This window comes from Peromyscus californicus, unplaced genomic scaffold, assembly GCF_007827085.1.
Source record: "Peromyscus californicus insignis strain IS unplaced genomic scaffold, ASM782708v3 Scaffold_8__1_contigs__length_139910024, whole genome shotgun sequence".
Taxonomy (NCBI): Eukaryota; Metazoa; Chordata; class Mammalia; order Rodentia; family Cricetidae; genus Peromyscus; species Peromyscus californicus.
The window spans coordinates 122,382,771-122,402,914 of NW_026294606.1; the positions used below are offsets into that span (position 1 = coordinate 122,382,771).

Below are 20,144 nucleotides of genomic sequence, written 5' to 3' on the forward strand. Positions count from 1 at the left end.
GTGCAGCTTGCTAAGCCAACAGAAAAACAACCTAGTGCTGGCATATTGCTGGTGTTATTTATGTCCTGGGGTTATCATACAAGTTCAGTGTATTATAATTACTACATTGCTACTACATGTTTAGATGAAATACTAGATGCAGAGTAGAGTTGGGGGATTAGGAACCGGTCCTGGGACTTCACTGGAGCACTTACTCTCCAAAGGGTGGATCTTTGAAGGTCACACCCACTCTTGGGTCTTTATTTGCTGTCTACTCTTGTCCATCACAATGAGCTAAGTGACTGCCTTTTCTGCCATGATGGTCTGGAAACTGTGAGCCCAAATAAATCTTTCTTCCCTGAAGTTGCTTCTGTCAGGTACTGGCACTACAGCAACATAAAAGCAATTAGTATGTTGAGTCAGATGCAGACTGGGGTCGCCAGTGACATGAGCCAATGCTTTACCTCTGTTCTAACTGTTTTGAGTTATGCTTCTGTTCCTTGAGTCTTGATGCCTGGGCACGACCATAGTGCCCTGCCGCCAGCTTTCAGCACAGTGAGATACACAAGAAATGAGAGTTTGCCAGGAATACAGGATACAATTACACGATGGTGCTCTAGAAACTGAATGAAAGCTTTGACCTTGCTGACGGCCACCATCATACAGGGGTTTCCTGTCACATGTCACCAGCCGGGGAGGGGGGAAATCAAAATTAGACATGTGGCTTCTAATGAGTGGATATTGCTTTTACAACATCACAATGTAAAAATTGAATATTTCAGGGGCTAGAGATATGATTTAATTGTTAAGAACAGCGGCTGAGAGAGAGCAGGCTTCACTTCTTAGCACCCACATGGCAGCTGACAACCATCTGTTAACTCCAGTCCCAGGATGAACCCCTTTTTCTGGCCTCCTCAGGCACTGCATATATACGGTGTACAGACACACAGGCAGGCAAAGCCCCCATATACATAAAATAAAAATAAAATAGAAAAGTGTTTCAAATTCATATTCAAATTCTTTTTAGCTGAGAACTGTGTTTATGTATATCTTTTCCTCATTAATAATTGAGTTTCACACATATGATCCCATGCCATTACTCTTTCCTGTCTGTACTGTATCACCAAAGCCTGGGAAAACGTCTGGCCCATAGTAGGTTCTCAATAAACAGAGACAGCAAATCTCCCAGCAGCCCCTGTTCTTACCTGATTTCCTATAGAATGTAGAAAACAGTAGAATTTTCCTGATAGTTTCCAGATGAGAATGTCCAAGCAATATTTGTAATCAAGTATCTCATGAGCAATGGATAAAAAGCAGTCAGAAAACAAATAAATCCTCAGCCGTTGCATTCTTCATTGCAAGAACAGAGTGAAGGACTCCAATATCATGAAGACTCAGGATTCATAGAGGTTGCCTGGGCTCATTTTTACCCTTGTCCTGTGCAAATCAACCTCTCAGATGCATCCAAGGGGGATTCAGGCTCAGTGTGTCCTAAACAAAGTCTGACCTTGTCCTTTTGCTCCCACAGTCCTTGAGTGCTACATCATTTCTTCTCTTCTTTTCATTCATTACATCATTTCTTGGGGTCTTTTTCTGGGCTACACACCATACTTAGGCCCTGAACTCAAGAAGTACAAGAACTCCTTGTTCTCATGGGCAACGTGTACAGATGAATCTGCTATAGCAGCCACTGTGGTTTTTGTGAACAGTGCCCTTGGAGTTGTACAACATGGTGTCCCTCCTCACTGACCTTAACTTCCACAGGGAACCATGGGAAATACCTGGCCCACAGGGAAGGTGGGCAAAGCCTCCAGGTATTGTTTTATTCCACATTTCCCTAGGGATGAAGGAAGACACTCCCATCAGAGACTGTGTTATGAAGATCAGAAAGGAAGACAGAGAAAGAAAATATGTTGTGGGAGGAGACAGGGACAGGGGTCACACACTCGAGGCGATGATAGGAACAGAGACCTAAAGAATGGGACACACAGTTTTGTTTTGTTTGATTTGATTTCACTGTTTGGGATGGAACCTCGGGGCCTTGTGCATGGAGGCAAGCACTCCAGCTGCTGTCCTGGGGCAGACTGTGTGGCACAGGGGATCAACAGACTATCCACAGGTGGCAAGAAGACTGGGCCACAGAGTCCTAGGACAGAGAGCCTTGGTGACAGTGCACCGGCCACTGGCAGGGGACAAGGCTAGGAACCGTGACTGTGTGAGCAAACAGCAGGCAGGCAGACAAAGGACCCTGACACCTATTCCACATTCTGATTCACAGAGTTTCTACTGGGGAGTGGTCACTGTTCTTAGCCAGCATCTACCTTCACCCATGTACTCAGTTTAGAAATCTCCATCCCTCTCTCTTCCTCCAAGTGTTCAGCAAGACTGCCTGTTTGTTTTAGTGGTCTCTATAACTGTCTGCCTTTAGTTCATTGCCAATGTCTCACACCTTTCTCCTTTAAACTTCTCAAGGATGTCTTTCTGTCCTCGTTGCCCCCCTTAGACTAATGTCTAATATCTAACTGAAGGTCTCCTGCCTAGAAATATTGACACATGTCATATGCCAAAGTTACAGCTCAAATCTGACCATCACTCCTGCTTTTATTTTTTCTTTATAATTTAAAATTTTTAAAAATGTTATGCATATGGGAGTATGTTTTGTCTGCATGTGTACCTGTGCACCGAGTGCAGGTCTGGTGCCTGTGGAGGCCAGACAAGGGTATAGGAACCTCTGGAACTGAAGTAACATTTGGTTGTGAGACAACATGTGGGTACTAGGAACTGAACCCTGGTGTTCTGCTAGAGCAGCCAGTGCTCTTAACTGCTGGGCTGTCTCTCCAGCCCTCACTCCTGCTTTCTTGCTTCCTACCAATCCTTAAGATGCCCCTTCCTGCTGGTCTCACTCAAGTCCCTACTTTGCATGAAACCTTCTGTGGATGCTCCTTCACTTCCCTGGATAACATTCTTCATTTGGCTCATTTCAGTCCATCCTTGAAGACCCATTTCAATGATTCTAAAAAGGCTTCCTCAGTTCCATGCTCCCCTTTGGAGTAGCACTCTGGTATGCCTGTCTTCTCGAGAACTGGTCAAGTTGAGATCCCACTTCTCTGGCTACCTTTACTCTTGGAAGCTCTGATAATAGAGACGGAAACTTCTCCAAGAGCATAACAGACGCCCAGGAAATGCTGAACGTGGGGAAGGCATCTTCTCCGCCAAGGCCTCTGCACAGGAGCCAGACCTGTTAGCATCTCTGAGCAGAGCATCCAGCAGTCTCAAGGCTTCAGATGCTGACATCGGAGCTGTTAGCTGTCTGTTTGGAATCCAAGCAAGGAGGAGATGCTGTCCTTCTGTGCTGGCATCTCCGGAACCCATCATGTTAAATCAACCTGTAACAACAGGAAAAGGACTAGATAATTTGTAACCAGTCACCAGGCCACTTGTCCAGTCAAGTTAATGACAAGGTTCTTCTAACAGCCCCCATCTGGGTACACAGATGCTAACATCACACAGACACATATAGCAGACTACTACCACATTAAAAGAAATGAAGCAACGGACTAGGGAGATGGTTCCATTGGTAAAGGGCTTATCTTGGAAACATCAGGACCTGAGTCTGATCTCCAGCTCCCATGTTATAAAAAATAACAGTCATGATACCACTTACTTATAAACCTGGGGCTTGGAAGGTGGAAATAGACAGGTCCCTGAGGCTTGCTGGCCAATCAGTCTAGCTGAATCCATGAACACCAGGTTCAGTGAGAGATTCTGTCTGGAGAACAATTGAGAAATGTGCATGACCTGTGATCTCAACACATATGTCCATACTTACGATTGCCCCCCCCACACACACACCATGACCACTCCTGTGATCGGAACCAGGAAGGACCCACGCGGGTAAGTGAGAAGAGTCGAAGGAGAGAGGCAGTGACGACGCCGGGCACAGTAGTCTATATTCTCAAATTCCCTGTTTTCAGTCTTCGTAAAACACCATCTAGAACTCAGAGTAAACGCCTATTGACACGTGATGATTGCTTAGATTACAATAGTCAATATTTCCTCAGTAGGAGCCTGGGTGAAATGATAAAAATGACAATGTGCTTTTTCAGTTCCACTGGTTTAATGTCCTGAGACAAGAGAGAGACGTCAGCGGGCGGGCCACACAGTCTGAAAAAAGATCTTGGAGGAGACTGAACCACAGCTCCCTGTCTAGAGACGGGGAGGCTGACGCCCGGATCCAGAAAGGGATTGGCGGGTGGTCACTCAGCTTCCTGGCAGTGAGGTGAAGAAGGTGTGTGCCAGTATCCCCAGATCAAGGTGAACTGGCTGCGGACACAAAGCAGGCTTTGGAGATGGAGTGCCAAGGGTCATGCCCATTGGAGCCGAGCAAATGAGAAGCAGCCTGTGAGTGGGGCCTGGAAGGACAGACAGGATCTGACAGATTTGGACAGAGGATGGTCCAAAGCAGAGGTGCAGCATCAGAACAGAGAGGAGAGAATCCCAGGACCGGCCTCTGGGTGTGACCAGCCAGACGAGCTGATGTCGAGCACACCTCAGTTTCCCATCTTTCCAAAACAGACCTTCGTCCTAACCTCATCCCCCGCCACTTGCAGTTTGTAATTGTCTTAATTGCTACTTTTAGTTCATTCATCACCTTCTAGCCCATGTGATCTTATGAAAATAGAGATTATAACACAAGCCATTGCCTGACTAAAATGCCCACTGTGCTTAGCATATCTTATTTTTCCCTCGTTGCCCGTAATTCCTAAGTAAAATGGTATTTCTAACCCCGGGCTCATCTTCTACAAGCTGCTTTTGTGGTTAAAAATGGAACGTTAAACAGTAACCAACAGAGAAAGGCACCATTGCCTGCATCAGTGGTGATGAAACTGACAACGTAAGTCTGGGGGAAATAGGGCGGCTCTTGGGACCTCAGCACTTGGGAGGCTGAGGCAGGAAAGGCAGGAAGATGGCATGCTTGAGGCCAGACATAATGAGACCCTGTCACAAGAACCAGAATAGAACAGCAGGAACAAACCAAAACCTCCATTTAAAAACTGAACTGCCGGAGAAGACACTCAGGATGTGTTACTCATAAGGAAAACTAAAAATCACATTGTTTAGAAATACTTATGGAAAGTAGGGACTTTTCTTCTTCTGTCAATCAGAAGACATAAAGTGGCATTAGTGCCAGACAGATGTCATGACAACAGGAAAGAGGAGGAGGTGGAAGTCTGAGAACACCATCGAAGAGAAGGCAGAAAAAAGTATAAGAGATCTATGATGGAGAGAAGGGCTGTGGAATAGTGCCTTCTAGCATGATATGGCCACTGCACCCAGGAGCCACAGTGTCCACAGTCACCTCCATTGGGCCTGCCCAAGAAGGAGACAGTCAACATTCAGTCACAAGCACAGGACTAGCTCACGGTCCGCCACCCCCTCTGGAGATCTAATGGCGGTTGATGGCTGTTGGGTGGGGGGATGCTGTCTTCCATGACATAGCCTCTAGTGCAGTAAGTATGTCCAAGAGGGCAGCCCTGGTTAAATTCAGTGAGTCAAAAACCAGATACATACAAGATATGATAGTGAGAGAGGGTCTTTTGGGGAGGAAGGATGTATTAATGGGATGAGAGAGGATGGTATATTATATAGACGTGTGAGATTATCAAAGAACAAATTAATTTTAAAGATTAAAAAAATTAAAGCAGAAGGAAGTGGGTAAGATAAGGGTAAGGTAAGTGGGTAAGGCAAGACTGACTATGCCTTAACCATTATTAAAACTGGACTATTTGGAGGCTCATTCTATGTTCTTTTTGCTTTCACAGACACTTGAAAATCACTTCTATTTAAAACAATATTTTGTTGATTTTTAACAATGTATTGCCCCCGACCCCCCCCCATCACCCTCCCCCTCACCCCACCCCCGCCCACACACACAAGGCATCATTCTGTAGCCCAGGCTGGCCTGGAACTCAGCTCCAAGCCAATCCTCTCAAGTGCTGGGATCAGAAACAGGAGCCAGCTTCCTGGTTGATATGCATGCATTCTGAATCATCTCACGGAAGTGGAAAGGCAACTGGGTGAGAAAGAAGGAAACACATGAGGAAATTCGAACGTGTTAGCAGCCAGCATGGCCTGCTTCTTGACTGAGTAGGGGTCATGTGCTTCCCCTACCCCTTATTCTCGAAGGACCTACACCGGTGCTCCACAGATTCGGTGCATGACCTGCTTCGCCATGTTGAAAGGGAGGGGGTGAAAAGGAGGGAAGACTAAATGAAGCAAAGGCAGGAAATGATTCGGCCAGCCCTCCCCAACCACACACAAGAAATGATTCGGCCCGCCCTCCCCAACCATACACAGGAAATGATTCGGCCCGCCCTCCCCAACCACACACAAGAAATGATTCGGCCCACCCTCCCCAACCACACACAGCTGTAGGTTCCTCCCATTAGCACACAGCTAAGGTAACCGAGGCTCAAAATGTCTGTGTGTCAGGTACCACACAGCACAATATGGACAGGTCTAACAAAAAGACTGAGCAGGAGTGAGGGGCAGGAGGAGCGCTTCCCAGGGAACTCAAGCTCCAAGCGTGGGTCACTTGGAAAGTGGACTACTGTCACTCTATCTATCATACAGCAACGGAGACCTCGGATGACAGATGTGACACCATTCTGGAAAGGACTGTCCTTCCTTCCTCCCTTCCTTCCTCCCTCCCTCCCTCCCTCCCTTCCTCCCTCCCTCCCTCCCTCCCTTCCTTCCTCCCTCCCTCCCTCCCTCCCTTCCTCCCTCCCTCTCTCCCTCCCTTCCTCCCTCCCTCCCTCCCTCCCTTCCTCCCTCCCTCCCTCCCTCCCTCCCTCCCTCCCTTCCTTCCTCCCTCCCTCCCTCCCTCCCTTCCTCCCTCCCTCTCTCCCTCCCTTCCTCCCTCCCTCCCTCCCTTCCTTCCTCCCTCCCTCCCTTCCTTCCTCCCTCCCTCCCTCCCTCCCTTCCTTCCTCCCTCCCTCCCTTCCTTCCTCCCTCCCTTCCTTCCTCCCTCCCCCCCCTCCCTCCTTCCTTCCTTCCCCACTGTCCTGCCGATTAGTCACCTGAAGCTCATTTTCCTGCCTCACCTCGGAGTTACAGGGCTGGAATTACAGGTGTGAGACACTGCAGACTCAGCTGCAATATTTTGAAAATGTTTGTTTAAAAAGTTTATAGATTTCAATTTACTTTAATGGGTATATAAAAATGTAAAATGTTTACGTGTGTGAGGCTTCACATGATGTTCTTGCATATGTAAATATATTGTGTAATGTGAAGTTTGCTGGACATATCTCTCCTCAGACATTACCATTTCCTTACAGCAAAGGCATTCTGAATCCTTCTGGCTCTTTGAAGGGCAGAGGCAGTATCATGATACTTGAAAACTTGCCATTTGTATTTCACTGTTAACTTAGTGTGCCTGGATCCGCCTCCCATCTCTGCCCCTTCGCTTAGGATCCATGGGTACTTGTTCTCTGGACATAAAACAAAATGCTCCGGGGAGTGAGTGTGTGGCTGGGGCCTCAGAAGGCTCTCCTGATACAGGGACCTCGGGCTGCCTGCCGGCCTTTCTGGGGACTGGCACCCGCGCCATCAATACCAAGCGAAGTGACGCCCGCCGCGGAAGAACAGTGGTGTCGGGACGGCTCCTTGCTTACCCTTCCTCTTCCGGGGTTTAATTGCGCTCACAAAGGCAAGCCCGAGGCCTCTGAAGCATCCCTGCGGCAGTCACAAAGGCAGGGAGACTTCAGGCGATGGCCACAAAGCAGCCTTCACTCTCCCCCATTGTGCGCAGCAGCTACAACAGCCTCAGAGCCGGCGGGAGTCTTCCATATCTCATATGTGCGGCAAAGTGGAGGAACAATGGGACAAATTATGAACAAGCTCAGAGCGGAGCTGTGGAATTCTTCCCTTTGTGAGCCTCCCTCGCTGTCTGCTGGGACTGCTGGCCCGAGGGGCACACGGGGGTGGGGACATCGCAACAGCAGAAGGCCAGCCAGGGTCCCCTACCTCATACCCTGGTGGCAGCATTAAACACTTAGAAAAGGACCGCGGCAGAATCGAGGAGAAAGCCCTCAAGATGTGTGTCTGCTGAAGTTGTTATTCACAGTAATATAAGAACAAAGCTGCCCTGGGTGGCCATGTTTCCCGCCTCTGCTTCCTCTCCTGTGGCCTTGCCTCTCAGACGGTTGAGTTCACCATCAGAAGAGCTGGCTTCCCCCTGGCTTCCCCCTGGCTTCCCCAGCTTTGCGGGACTAGGATGGTGTTTTCCCCGGATAACAAGAAGCAAGCATCCTTTAGGCAAACAGCTTGGGAACACACCATTAATCATTTTAGTGTTCCAGGTGCAAATTCTTAAGTTAAGGGTGACCCTTTCTTTTTGGTCAATAGCTGTTTTGGCAAGGTCTTAATTGTAATGATTTCTCTGTCACTTAAGAGGCACTAAGGAAGTCACACCTTTGCTGATGTCCTAAGTAGCTCCAAGAAGCTTTTATTTGATAATGGGTCATTCAGGAATGGCGCTGATGGAGACAGGACTCACCGCAGTTTTGTGAAGTCTTCACAAAGCTTGGGAAAGTAAAGGGGGAAAAAGAATCCAAATTTAAGTCATCTCTTATTGAATGTCAGACATCTGGAAAGGGCTCCTTCAACGTTACAGAAGAATTAAAACAAAGTGACACATCCGTCTTCAAATTAGCCACAGACACAGTAATGTGACAGCCACTGCTTTCTTCCTGAGTATCAGAAGAAATACTGTGGGTTTGGGGCAATTAGGACAATTCCTTTCCTGGTAAGACTTTGAATATTTATTAGCCTTTTAAAGAGTGGTTAATGTAGGTGCCACAGGAAACAGGTGCACCTCTGCAGACAGAACTGGGAGCCCGTGTGGTGGGGATGGATAGGGAACAGTCCATAGTACCTTCGCAATAAACTGAAATTTCTTGAGAGCTGCAGCTTGATTGCATGCTGAGCACCCATAGGCCCTCCTAGGTCAGTGTTTCATAAGGAAAAGAATGCCAAGACTTGTCCTGAGCAAGGTCAAAAGTCAAGGGATAATGAGCCAGTTAACAGGAGAAGCTGGAGTCATAAAGATGTTCAGCCATGAAGAAGGTATGGTCTCTGCAGGGAAGCTTCATGAAACAGGAAGGCAGGACCTCTGGGGACCCGTGAGGGACACATTTAGAAGGACAGGGAAGTGTGGGCAGTCCAAGAGATGCAGATTGTGACCATGCAGCACTTAAAAACAAACAAGCATCTCTAGTGTCCTCAGTTTAGCCCAGGCTTCAGAACCCTCAACTTGAGCGCTAGGCAGACATTATTGGTGGTTCAGAGTTAGGTTGTAAAATTTGGTCCTCCTATGGAGAAGTGACCTGCGCAGACATCCGGGTCTGAGAGGAAGCATGAGGCAGGAAAGAGTAAAGATTCCTGCTGTTGAGAATAATAGAGACTGGGAGGATGGTGGCCTTCCATCTCACACCATCAGAAAATACCAGCGATGGAGGGGGATAAGATTAGAAGTTATTGCCTCTATTTCTGACAAATGCTTGTGTGTTTTCAACCAAATGAGCCAAACTGTAAGCCACTTGGCAAACCGTTTATTCCAAATGCCATACACTCTGTGCTATTAGTTGAAATGGGGCATCACTATTTTGCCAAAGGAGTATTATGCCCCCACAGAATTTCCTTTGCAGCACCCTTGAGTAAAAGCCAGAGAGGGACATGGCCAGCCTGGCACGTAGAACTTTCTTTGGAGAATAATTGGCAACTTTGTGATAGCTCCTTCTTCGCCTTCTGCCCCACCTGCTCCTCTGGGAACACAGGGAGGGCAATTTTGGACAAGAGAGTCTGCAATGTCCTGTGTCTTCTCAGAGCTTTAGTCGCCGTCCACAAGCCCCACAGACCCCTAACAACAGGCTGAGGCTGCATCCAGTGTGGATGGTTTGACGCTTTGACACACACTAGAGGACTTGCCATTTACCTTCCTGGTACACCTCTTCCTCCCTAACACCCAGTTAAGACAGATCACTCCCCTGGTCAGTGAGATATGCCCAGACCACAGATGCTAAATAAAGCCAGGGACAAGGCTAAATTGTATCTTCCAGTACTGGGAATGTAGCTCAGTGATTCAGGGTTGGGAGGGAGGGAGGGAGGGGAGGAAGGAAGGAGGGAGGGAAGAGCATTTCCTAGAGGCACAGACACTCTGCATTCCCACCTTCCTTCACTATTATGGGCTTGTTTTGGTTTCTACCCATTCTTCACAGCTACATATAAGAAACAGACCCCCAAGTCAGAGAATCCACACGCCAGGCACATATGTATCCTGGAGACCATCAAAAGTGCCCTCCCATCCCCCGCATTCCAAAGGAGATTACTAACTGTCCCCAGAGAAGGGGGCCTGTTGAAAAGGAAGAGACCCAGTTTATATGCTAATCTCCCAATGGCAAGTACTTCTCTTGCCAGATCTACGAGAGCGAGGGGGGTGAGAAACAACTTCTAAGTCGCCACAGGGCAAACACAGCTTCTACCCCAAGCTCCGGGCAAGATTTCATTTTAGGAAGGCAAAGATGGCATCTTTTCTTCTTTAGCTTGAAATTACGAGGTGTGTCAACTTTCGTTCCTCCTTTGCTCCCAAATGGAGGCTTTCTTACCAAGTTTTGTTTCCCCACAAGGGAAGGCAAACTCATGGCCCTTGGCTCTGGCCTGCAGGTCTTCCACCCCCAGGCTTTTGTGCTCTCAGAGACCCTGGTGCTCCCTGGAGAACTGCACTGGACAGGATTAGCCCACGAGTCACAGTCTTTAAGGAATAATATCTAACACCTTGTTCCCTTTCTCAGTTCAAAAGCCACTGCCACCAGGGTACACTGGTGGATTAAAAAAAAAAAAGACTATAATTCATATGCAAACTAGAGGAGGATTTTCATGATTTCATAATAAAATGTTGAGACGCTTTGATCTGGAGTTGTAAGGAGCTGTGAAACAGTGCCTCAGAAACAGACAGATATTTGTGTAAGCATCCTTTATGTATTGCCAGTGCGGAATAATAACATATCAAAGCCCCAACTTACCTCATCTGCCTGGTACAGCCAAGGCATAAATAAAGAGGAACAATGGAATCACTATTACTCACTCTCGGAGAGCCAGCGACATCACTGTATCCTTTATAATTGCTGGCAAGAAGATTAATGTTTTGTTAAATATCAGAGCAAGGTCACAAGGGGGCTCGCAGGCCTGTCTAAACACCCAGTCTTTAAGCTCCTTCCTTCTCACTTGCTTTATTTTGGAAATGAACTTGTAGCATTTCATCTAATGATGGTGATTTTGCCGTTGAAAGATGGGGCTGCCATCGCCACCTCGCTCCGAACACACATAACACTCCCACGCACGCTCACACACTCACATGCATGTACATACCATAAAGCACATATACCTTACACACACACACACTCACACACACATCACACATACACCAGACACATGTGCATACACACACACACCACACAATGCACACACACACACACACACACACACACACACACACACACACACACACGTTTTCTCTAAATGGTATTTTAGGAACAGGCTTGGTTTGACTGCAGCATATGGACAATGTTGTTATGAGGCAACCTTGTCCTTTGAACCAACATGGATAATTTATTGCCTGTCACTATGGTCCAAAGCAAGGCGTGTGTGCTTAAGAGATAGACTTTATTGGGGTGCAGGGTCTCTTTCCCCTCCCTCCCAAAGACCTCCATCATTCCCTGTGCTTCTGTTATGTTTAGCCTGTATGTCTATCCATACAGATGTTTCCAACAGCAAACAGTTCATGACCCAGAAAGAACAAAATATTTTGGCTTGCCCTGGCTTTCAGCACCTGTTTAAACCAAAGGCCCTCGGATTCTCTGCTCAGGTCAGAAGGCCCAGCCAACAACTGGAGAGGGGCTACAAAGCTGTAGAGACAGTCTTCCGGGGTGGTGTCAAACCCAAGACCCCAAGCCAATGTCAAGGACCCTTACTGCCTCAGTTCCCAGATGAGGAAAAGAAGATAAAAAGCAAGCGCACAGAAGAACCTTAGAAGTATCTGCCAGCTTGCCTTCGTCGCACGAGGAATTGACCTCCAGAGTCCGCATCCATCTCCCATCGGCTGCTCCATATTTTTCCAGGCAGTGTCGCATCTGTGACAAAGCAGCCTGTGTCGCACCGAGCTTCAGTCGTTGTCATCTGAGCAGCTGCGGTAGCCTTGGCAAGTTCTTCAGGATTGACAGGTTGACTCTGGGGACATGGATGCTCTTTACATTCTTCCAGTGGGAACAGTGCCCGCACTTAGAGGGCTTGAGATCCACAAGAAGGTCTTACATGATGTGTTGACATCACAGCAGGGAGCGATGGAGGCCACCTCTCCTCTCACATCTGGCAGAACTGGAAGAGAAGCACTGAGTTGCAAAGGGATACCAGGTGCCTGTCAAGGGATTTCTCTGTCTCTCCCCTCTGCCCTTTGCCTGGAAAGGGGGGGTTTTAAATTGCAGCTCTAATTTTAAGGTGATCTGCTTATTTGTTTGTTTGTTTGTTTTTCCTTGAAGCTTGAGGGGAATTAAGAAGACAGCTTGGTATGAGGTGGGTGTAAGAGGCAATTAGATGTGAAAGGAGGGTGTCCTGATTTGGGGGGCTTGCCACAGCTTCAACAATCTCAGTGGCAGCTGGAGCATAGAGCCACAGTTACCATGTGCCCTCTTGCCTCTGTGTGAATGGGGAAAGGGGTGCTCCAGCCAGCATGGGAGCCTATGCTTCCTGGGTCTTCGGGCCCTCAATAAAATGTCGAATCATAGAATGGACAGACAATGGGCTGGCAGAGCAGGGAGGAGACAGATGGATAGGTGATAGTAGAGACCAAACTCAAAGTAGACTGCAAAAGCAGCCATCCAGCTCTGCCATGACCTGTAGTACAGATCTGGCCCACTACCTGTTTTCGTAAATTAGGTTTCATTGGAGCACAGCTAGGACCATTCCTTTATGTTTTAGTCTGCTTCCATGAATTGCATTATTATTACCCAGGGCGTGTAGCCTATGAGCTCTATGTTTGTTAATAGAAATAAGTATACTAACTCCTGCAATTGAAACTTCTGCATCTGGGGGTAGATGGCACTGTGGCATGGGCTAGAGACAGTGCCTGAGGACTTTGTTTCCAAGACCCACACTCAAATACAGTGGAATTCTTTTTTTAATAAATTATTTATTTTGTGAGTCACGTTTGTTACAGCGCTTGTGTGGAGCTCAGAGGACAACTCGCTTGAAGGCTTAGCAGGAAGCACCTTTATCCACTGCGTCACCTATCAGCTCAGCGACGTGGGATTCTCCTTTGGCACGGGAAAGAACTTCAGGGTAAGCCAGGAAGAAAATGGGTTGTAGTTTCTCCAGAAGAGACTATGGCAGAGATTTAAGCAGGGTGGGAATAGAGAGATGCTCAGGGTTGTAAGCTGTAAGACAGAACCACGAGTCACCAGGGTTGTGCAGTGGGTTAAGACACATCTTACTGTAATGGAGTTTCTTGTAAGAGTCCCATAACATGGTAGATTTAGATCTGAGAAAAGAGAAAGGCCCTATACGCTCAGGTCTTAGGCATGGTCAGTGGACTATTGAAGCAGTGATTATTTTAACATTCCTTTTTTTTTTAAGTATTGTCTATTTTGACAACCTTTCCAGCAAGTGTTCTTTAGGTTGGGATTCTTAACTCTTATCTGGAAAAGGCTTCAGTCAGACTCAGAGGTGAAGGTTTTCTGTCTCTTGCTTGTCCCCGAAATATCCCTTTCAATTTTGCCTCTTGTGTGAAGGTTTCCTTCTTTTTTCTTTGTTATTATTTTTGTTTTGGGACAGGGTTTCTCTACACAGCTCTGGCTGTCCTGGAGCTTGCTATGTAGACCAGGCTAGCCTTGGACTCACTGAAATCCTCCTGTCTCTGCCTCCTGAGTGCCTGTATTAAAGGCATATGCCGCCACATCCAGGTTGGGTTTTTGTTGTTGTTGTTGTTTGGTTTTGTTTTTAAATAAGCATGTCTTACTGCGTGGGTTTTTTTTAATTACTTTTGTTGATTTGTGTATATTCATTGTGTTCTGTGAATGTGTGCACACTCGTGTGAATATATACCATGGTGCACAAGTGGGGGTTGGAGGACAACTCCTAGAGGATGGTTCTTTCCTTCCACAATGTGCGTCTCAGACACTTGGCAGCAAGTATCTCTTTATCCATTGACACTTCTCGGTGGCCCTGGTTTGTTTTTTGATAGGAATTTATTATGGCATGAGTATGATTTGTTCTTCTAACAGCCACTTTTAAAATTTTATATTTGAGATTATAATATAGTTACATTTCTCCTTTCCCTCTCTTCCCTCCAAACTGTCCCATATGCCCTCCCCACTTTCCTCCAAATTCATGGTCTCTTTTCTCACTAATCGCTATTGTATTCATATATGTATTTTGACATACATTCCTAAATATAAACTGCTCAGTTCATATAATGTTATTTGTATGTATGCTTTCAGGGCTGACCATCATTTGGCACTGGACAACTAATGGGTGTGCTTTTTCTTGGGGAAGACCTCTCTATCTCCCAGCTTTCCTCAGTTGCCCACAATTCTCCTGTAGGGTTGAGGCCTGGTGGCCTTTTCCCCATCCTCGTTGGCAAGTCCACTGGTGTCATCCTTGTTTAGCTCATATTTGGGCAGTCATGTTAGTGAGGCTTTGTGACCCTGGCTTCCAATATTACTAGGAGACACAATCAGATACAATCTCACAGCAAACTCCCTGATCCTCTGGCTCTTACAATCTTTCCATTCCTCTTCCAAAATGTTCCCTGAGGCTTGGTTGGGTGTTAGGGTGTTTGTAGATGTATCCACTGGGACTGGGTTCCACAACTTTGCCTTTTCATTGTTTTTGGTCTTCTGCAGGAGTATGCACTAACAGCCATTTCTTACTGCTTGGATCTGATTTGAGTGTGTCCCAAGGACTTGTCTGTTGGAAATTTCGTCCTCGGTTTAGTGATGTGAGGGAGTGATAGACACTTTAAGAGATGGAATCCAGTGCAAGGTGATGGGTTGGCTGAACACCATCATTGGAAGGAGATGGTTACTGTGAAGCCCCCAGGTAGTAATAAAAGGACAAACCTGGCCCCTATGTCATTTTCCATGTCCTCTTTCCTATGTGCACACGCTTCCATCATGTTATCCAGCAGGCAAGAGAACTTCTCACCTGAGCCAACTCTATGATGTTAAGACATGCAGCCTCTAAAGCTGTAGGCTAAAGAGATTTCTTTCTCCACACATTAGCCAGCACGGGGTAGTTCATTATAGTAATGGAAAACAGACTAAAACAATAATAAAGCCATGTCTTCACATTTAACTTACATGAACTCTAGTGAGTATGCCGAATGGTCAGTAATTAAGTAAGTATGTTTTGATAGAGAAGGCCGATAAACCAAGCCAGGCACTTTATCTGCTGCTCGCATAAAGTCATGAACACCTTTTCCACTGCAGAACAAAGAAGAGTCCAAGGTGTTGGCCTTGTTGTCGTTTGAGAGTCCGCCAGGTATACACCAGATAACCTTGCGTTGTTGAGAGGATTTTAACGTTGACGTTAATGTGATCTTTTGGGGGATTCTTTTGGTTCTGTGGCTATCTTTTCACTGTATCACATGCTCTTTAGAAGCTGAGAAGTTACTCCCACAGTGCTTCAGAGTCTTATAACCTTAGCTAATAAATATGAGGAGTGGGATTATTGAAATCACCCAAGCGTGCATGCTGAGTCTTCCCTCCCTGCTGCGCTGGGAGATGCACCTCACTTTTCTTCCTAAGACCTGAGAGGAAGGATACAATGGCTGCTGTGATAAGAGAAATTGTGTTCCTTTGACACATCAGTGGGTGAGGAGACCAGAGTGGTCCTTGGATCTCTACTGTCGGTTTGGAGTCCTTGGACATCAGCAGTTGGTAGAAAGGTGACAAGAGCATATGAGACTGTCTGAGAACACAGCCCCTGAAAGCAACCACATGAAAAGTCCAGCTTGAGCCATCTACGTCTTAGAGATGTCACATGAACTTGGCCAAAATGAGCCACAGGAGGAAAACTAATGGCATCAGTCAGCTAAAAGAGATGCCCCAGGAAGGCGGATGGTATTATTTCCTGTTTCATTTGTAATGGCCACATCCTGTAGTATACAATGATGTGTGTGAAACCTTACTGGCCATCAGTTAACATTACCACCTCATTCCCCCTTAGACACTTCGAAGGCTTGGTAGCTTCCACCATGCCCTCTAATAATGCCCATCTCCTGCCACTCATCCCTTTGCTTTGGGGGTGAGCAGATCCCAAAAGCAGGAGTTTGCTTCTAATGAACAAGTCTGCAGAAATGGTAAGCTGTGTTGTCTGGGGCTAGGTTACAGAAGTCTGCAGATTCTGTCTTGTTCGTCTTCTTCTTGTGTCTTACCTGCTCTGCTGACGCCAGCTGTCATGGTGTGAGCTGTCCTGTAGTGAACGTCTCACGACTGGCAAGTAAGGGTTTCTAGTCAATAGCTAAGAAGGAACTGAGGCTTCAGCCTACCAGGCCACGTGGAGGTGAATACAACAACCGTGTGTGTGTGTGTGTGTGTGTGTGTGTGTGTGTGTGTGTGTGTGTGTGTCCCCTTTCCTGATGGAGACATAAGTCAGCTGCACACCCTCCCATCTTCATCTATGAACAATCAGCATATATCTGGCATCTTTTGTTTTGTTTTTCTTTTGAGACTGAAAAGAATCTCTAAGCTAGGAGTGAGTGACAGATTTATTCTGTTACTATCTTGCTGGAGAAATTCTGTTCTGGTTGCTGCTGTTGTATGAGACACGATTCAACACTCAGTGACTTAAAACAATGCAATTTTTATTTTTCTCTTGGTTTTTTTTTTTTTTTTTGTGGATGGGTTGCCAGGGATAGTACCCAGAACCTTATGTGTGTTAGCAGGTGCTCTACCCCTGGGTTATAGCTCCAGTCCTCTGGATTCTTTAAGTCAGATATTCGGGCAATGTGTGGCTGCAAGTCTGCCTGGGCCCCATTGGATATCACACAGAGGTACCTGGCATGGGCCACCTGCACCTGTGTGGGGGGCTTTAACAAGAGTAAAGGTTGACACTGTGAGGCTTCATCAAAGCTGCCACCCTCCCTAGCTCACTCCTAGGCTAACCTGGCTTTTCAAATTGCAGCTGGCTTTCCCAAGAATACGGAGCTCCATCTCATTGCTCCTCTAACATGGTTGTAGATTTGAAAGGCACAATGGCAATTGAATGCCTTAAACAGCCAAGGGCACATTTGACTTTCTTGGTGTTGCTAGATAGGGTGTCATGGGGCTAGGGATTTAGCTCAGTGGTAGAGCGCTCGCCTAGCAAGCTCAAGGCCCTGGGTTCGGTCCTCAGCTCTGAAATTTAAAAAAAAAAAAAGATAGGGTGTCATTATGTAGCCCAGGCTGTCCCTAAACTCATAATCCTCCTGCCGCATTTCCCAAGTGCTGGAATTAAAGGCATCTGCCACCACGTCTAGCTACAATTTAACTCTTTTTGTTTTTATTTTGAAACATGTTCTCAGGGAGCCCAGGCTGGCCTCCAACTTGTTATGGAGCCAGGGATGACCTTGAACTCCTGATCCTCTTGCCTCTGCTCCCAAGAGCTGGGATGAAAGACATGTGCCACCACATCTAGCCACAATTTAACTTTCAATCAAACAAAAGTTTACAAAATTTATTGATCCATGAGTTCTTATCCTGTTTATATCAGAAAAATCATGTGACACTTGGGAAAAAGGCAAAAGGGCAAAAAGAAAAGAGAAGATGAAGAAGAGGAGAAAGAAAGGAGAAAAGAAAAGAAAAAAGTTACCAGGCCCTTGCAAATGTGGTTAGTGTGACTGAGGAGCTGAATTTGAACTTTATTTCATTTTGATTTGTTGAAATGTGAAAGTCAAGAGGGCACAGTAGACCCCATGTTGGACGACACAGGGCTGTGGAGATGCTCTTGGTTCATCTCGGTGTTGACTTGGATCAGCAGTCTCAGATGTGGAGAAGTCATTCTGTCCCCTGGGACTTTCAGCGGCTCATTCAGCCTCCCTGACACCCAGAATGAACTCGCTATCAAACAACTGTGTGAGTAACCCCTGACCCACAACGACAGGACACTCTGCAAACTGACGTGGTTCTGACAGACTGTGAGGCTCACATTTGTGCAACATCTTTTCTGGGCCATGGTGTACCTAGAGTTCAACAGAGTTTCTAGCTGTGTTTGAGAACAGTTCTGGAAGAAAGAAACATTTCAGTTGATGGACCGACTGAAGAGGCAGCCTTCTCAATGAGATGGCCCTGTGCAATCTCTTCGGGTACTAGACAAGAGGAAAAGGCAAGGAGGCAAGAAGGAACGAACTCAGCCTGGCTGCCTCAGCTGGGACACTGACTCTCCCTGCTCTCAGTGTTCCTGGTTCTCTGGTCTTTAGGGCCTCATTGGACACTACGCTGTATTGGTTACTTTTCTCATCTGTGACAAAACACATCTCTGAGCCCTATGTGAAGAACAGGTTATTCAGATTCACAGTTCCAAAGGGAAGAGTTCATCGTGATGAAGAAGGCATGGTGGCTAGAGAGGTTCTCTCTGTAGCAGTGAGGGCATGTGGTGGTGACCTCATGCATCTTGTCATATCAAGAAGCAGAAAACATGGGGGAAAGGAGCCAGGAATAATTTACCTCCAAGAACATCCCCTCAGTTACACACTTCCTCCAGCTAGGCCTACCTCCTATTGGGTAGCAATTAACTCCAAGATAAACCTCCTTCATGGAAGGAAGACCTATGATGCTTTAAAGAGAGGTGAAACATTCCATCCTGCAAAGAAGATCATTAAACGCAAGAAGTAAACTGAAAAGCATCAGGAAGCCCCTGAAACACAGCATATTCACTAGGCCCCTCCTTCCCCAGAGAAAGCAGTAAAGACTGCTGAGAGACAATCTCAGTCCAGCCAGGTGAACTTAAAGACACAGAGAGCAGCTGAGCTCTGTTAACAAGGCTGACTCTTAAACTAAGCTCTCTAGAGAAAGTCAAGGCCAGCCAAGCTGCTGGAAGAGACTGTGACCCGAAAGAGACATTCCCCAACTGGTTGATCTGCAAATTGTGCAGTAGGCTCCAGGTTTCCAACACTCCGGAACTGTCTGTCACTCATGTTAGAGTGAGCTTTTAGTAATGTAGCTTTGTTGTTTCTGCTGCTGTAAGTAACCCTTCACTCATAATCCCACACATAACCCCAATAAAACTCACTGATTCACCAGGTTGGTGGAACCCTTACTTTGCGTGTGTTGGTTCTTTATCTGGAGTGAATAGTGTCATACTCCAGACTTCTCAAGTAGGCCACTAGCTGGGAACCAAGTATTTAAACACATGTGCCTGTCAGGGGCATTTCTGATGAAAATCATTACATGTGCCACCTGTCCCCAGGTCCTCCTGTTCTCAGGCAGTTCTGACCTCCAGGTGCATGTGACTAATCATGTGATTTTTCAACCTCCATAGTCACATGAACCAATGTCTTTTTTTTTTTTTGAGACAGGGTTTCTCTGTGTAGCTTTGGAGCCTTTCCTGGAACTCACTTTGTAGCCCAGGCTGGTCTCTGGTCTCGAACTCACAAAGATCCACCTGCCTCTGCCTCCTGAGTGCTGGGATTAAAGGCATGTGCCACCACTGCCTGGTGAACCAATGGCTTAAAATGTCTATTAGTTCTGTTTCCATGGATGACACCAACTTATACTGAATCAGATTCTCAGTGCAGGCCCTGGTCCCTGGAAGCCCTCCATGGTTTCTGCTGCTTACCCTTGCTGTGTCATGATGATCACGTGTCACCAGCGGTGGAAATCTGAAGAATGAGGTCACGGCTTGTTGAGACAGTGATGATACTGAGTGAGAGTTCTGAAGTCGGACTGCAGCATTAAAACCTGGGCTCAGCCAACCCCGTGACGCTTCTGGGGTCTGTGTTTCTTTCTTTTTAAAACCTTGTAGCTGGGCTTTCTTTTTATTTTGCTTAGATGTTAATTAGGAGAGGGATGTGTACTTCATAAACAGATCAGTATAAAAACCAACCCTTAGGAAAATAAGCTGCCATTAAACTCCAC

The 20,144-nt window shown here is 46.6% G+C and overlaps 1 long non-coding RNA gene across 1 annotated transcript; it reads left to right on the forward strand.

The window, feature by feature from the left end:
• Positions 1-11,798: 11,798 nt before the first annotated feature.
• Positions 11,799-19,326, forward strand: LOC128104344 (uncharacterized). Its single transcript, XR_008215965.1, has 2 exons — positions 11,799-12,447; positions 13,250-19,326. It is a non-coding gene; the product is annotated as an uncharacterized LOC128104344 (long non-coding RNA).
• The last annotated feature ends 818 nt before the right edge of the window (positions 19,327-20,144 follow it).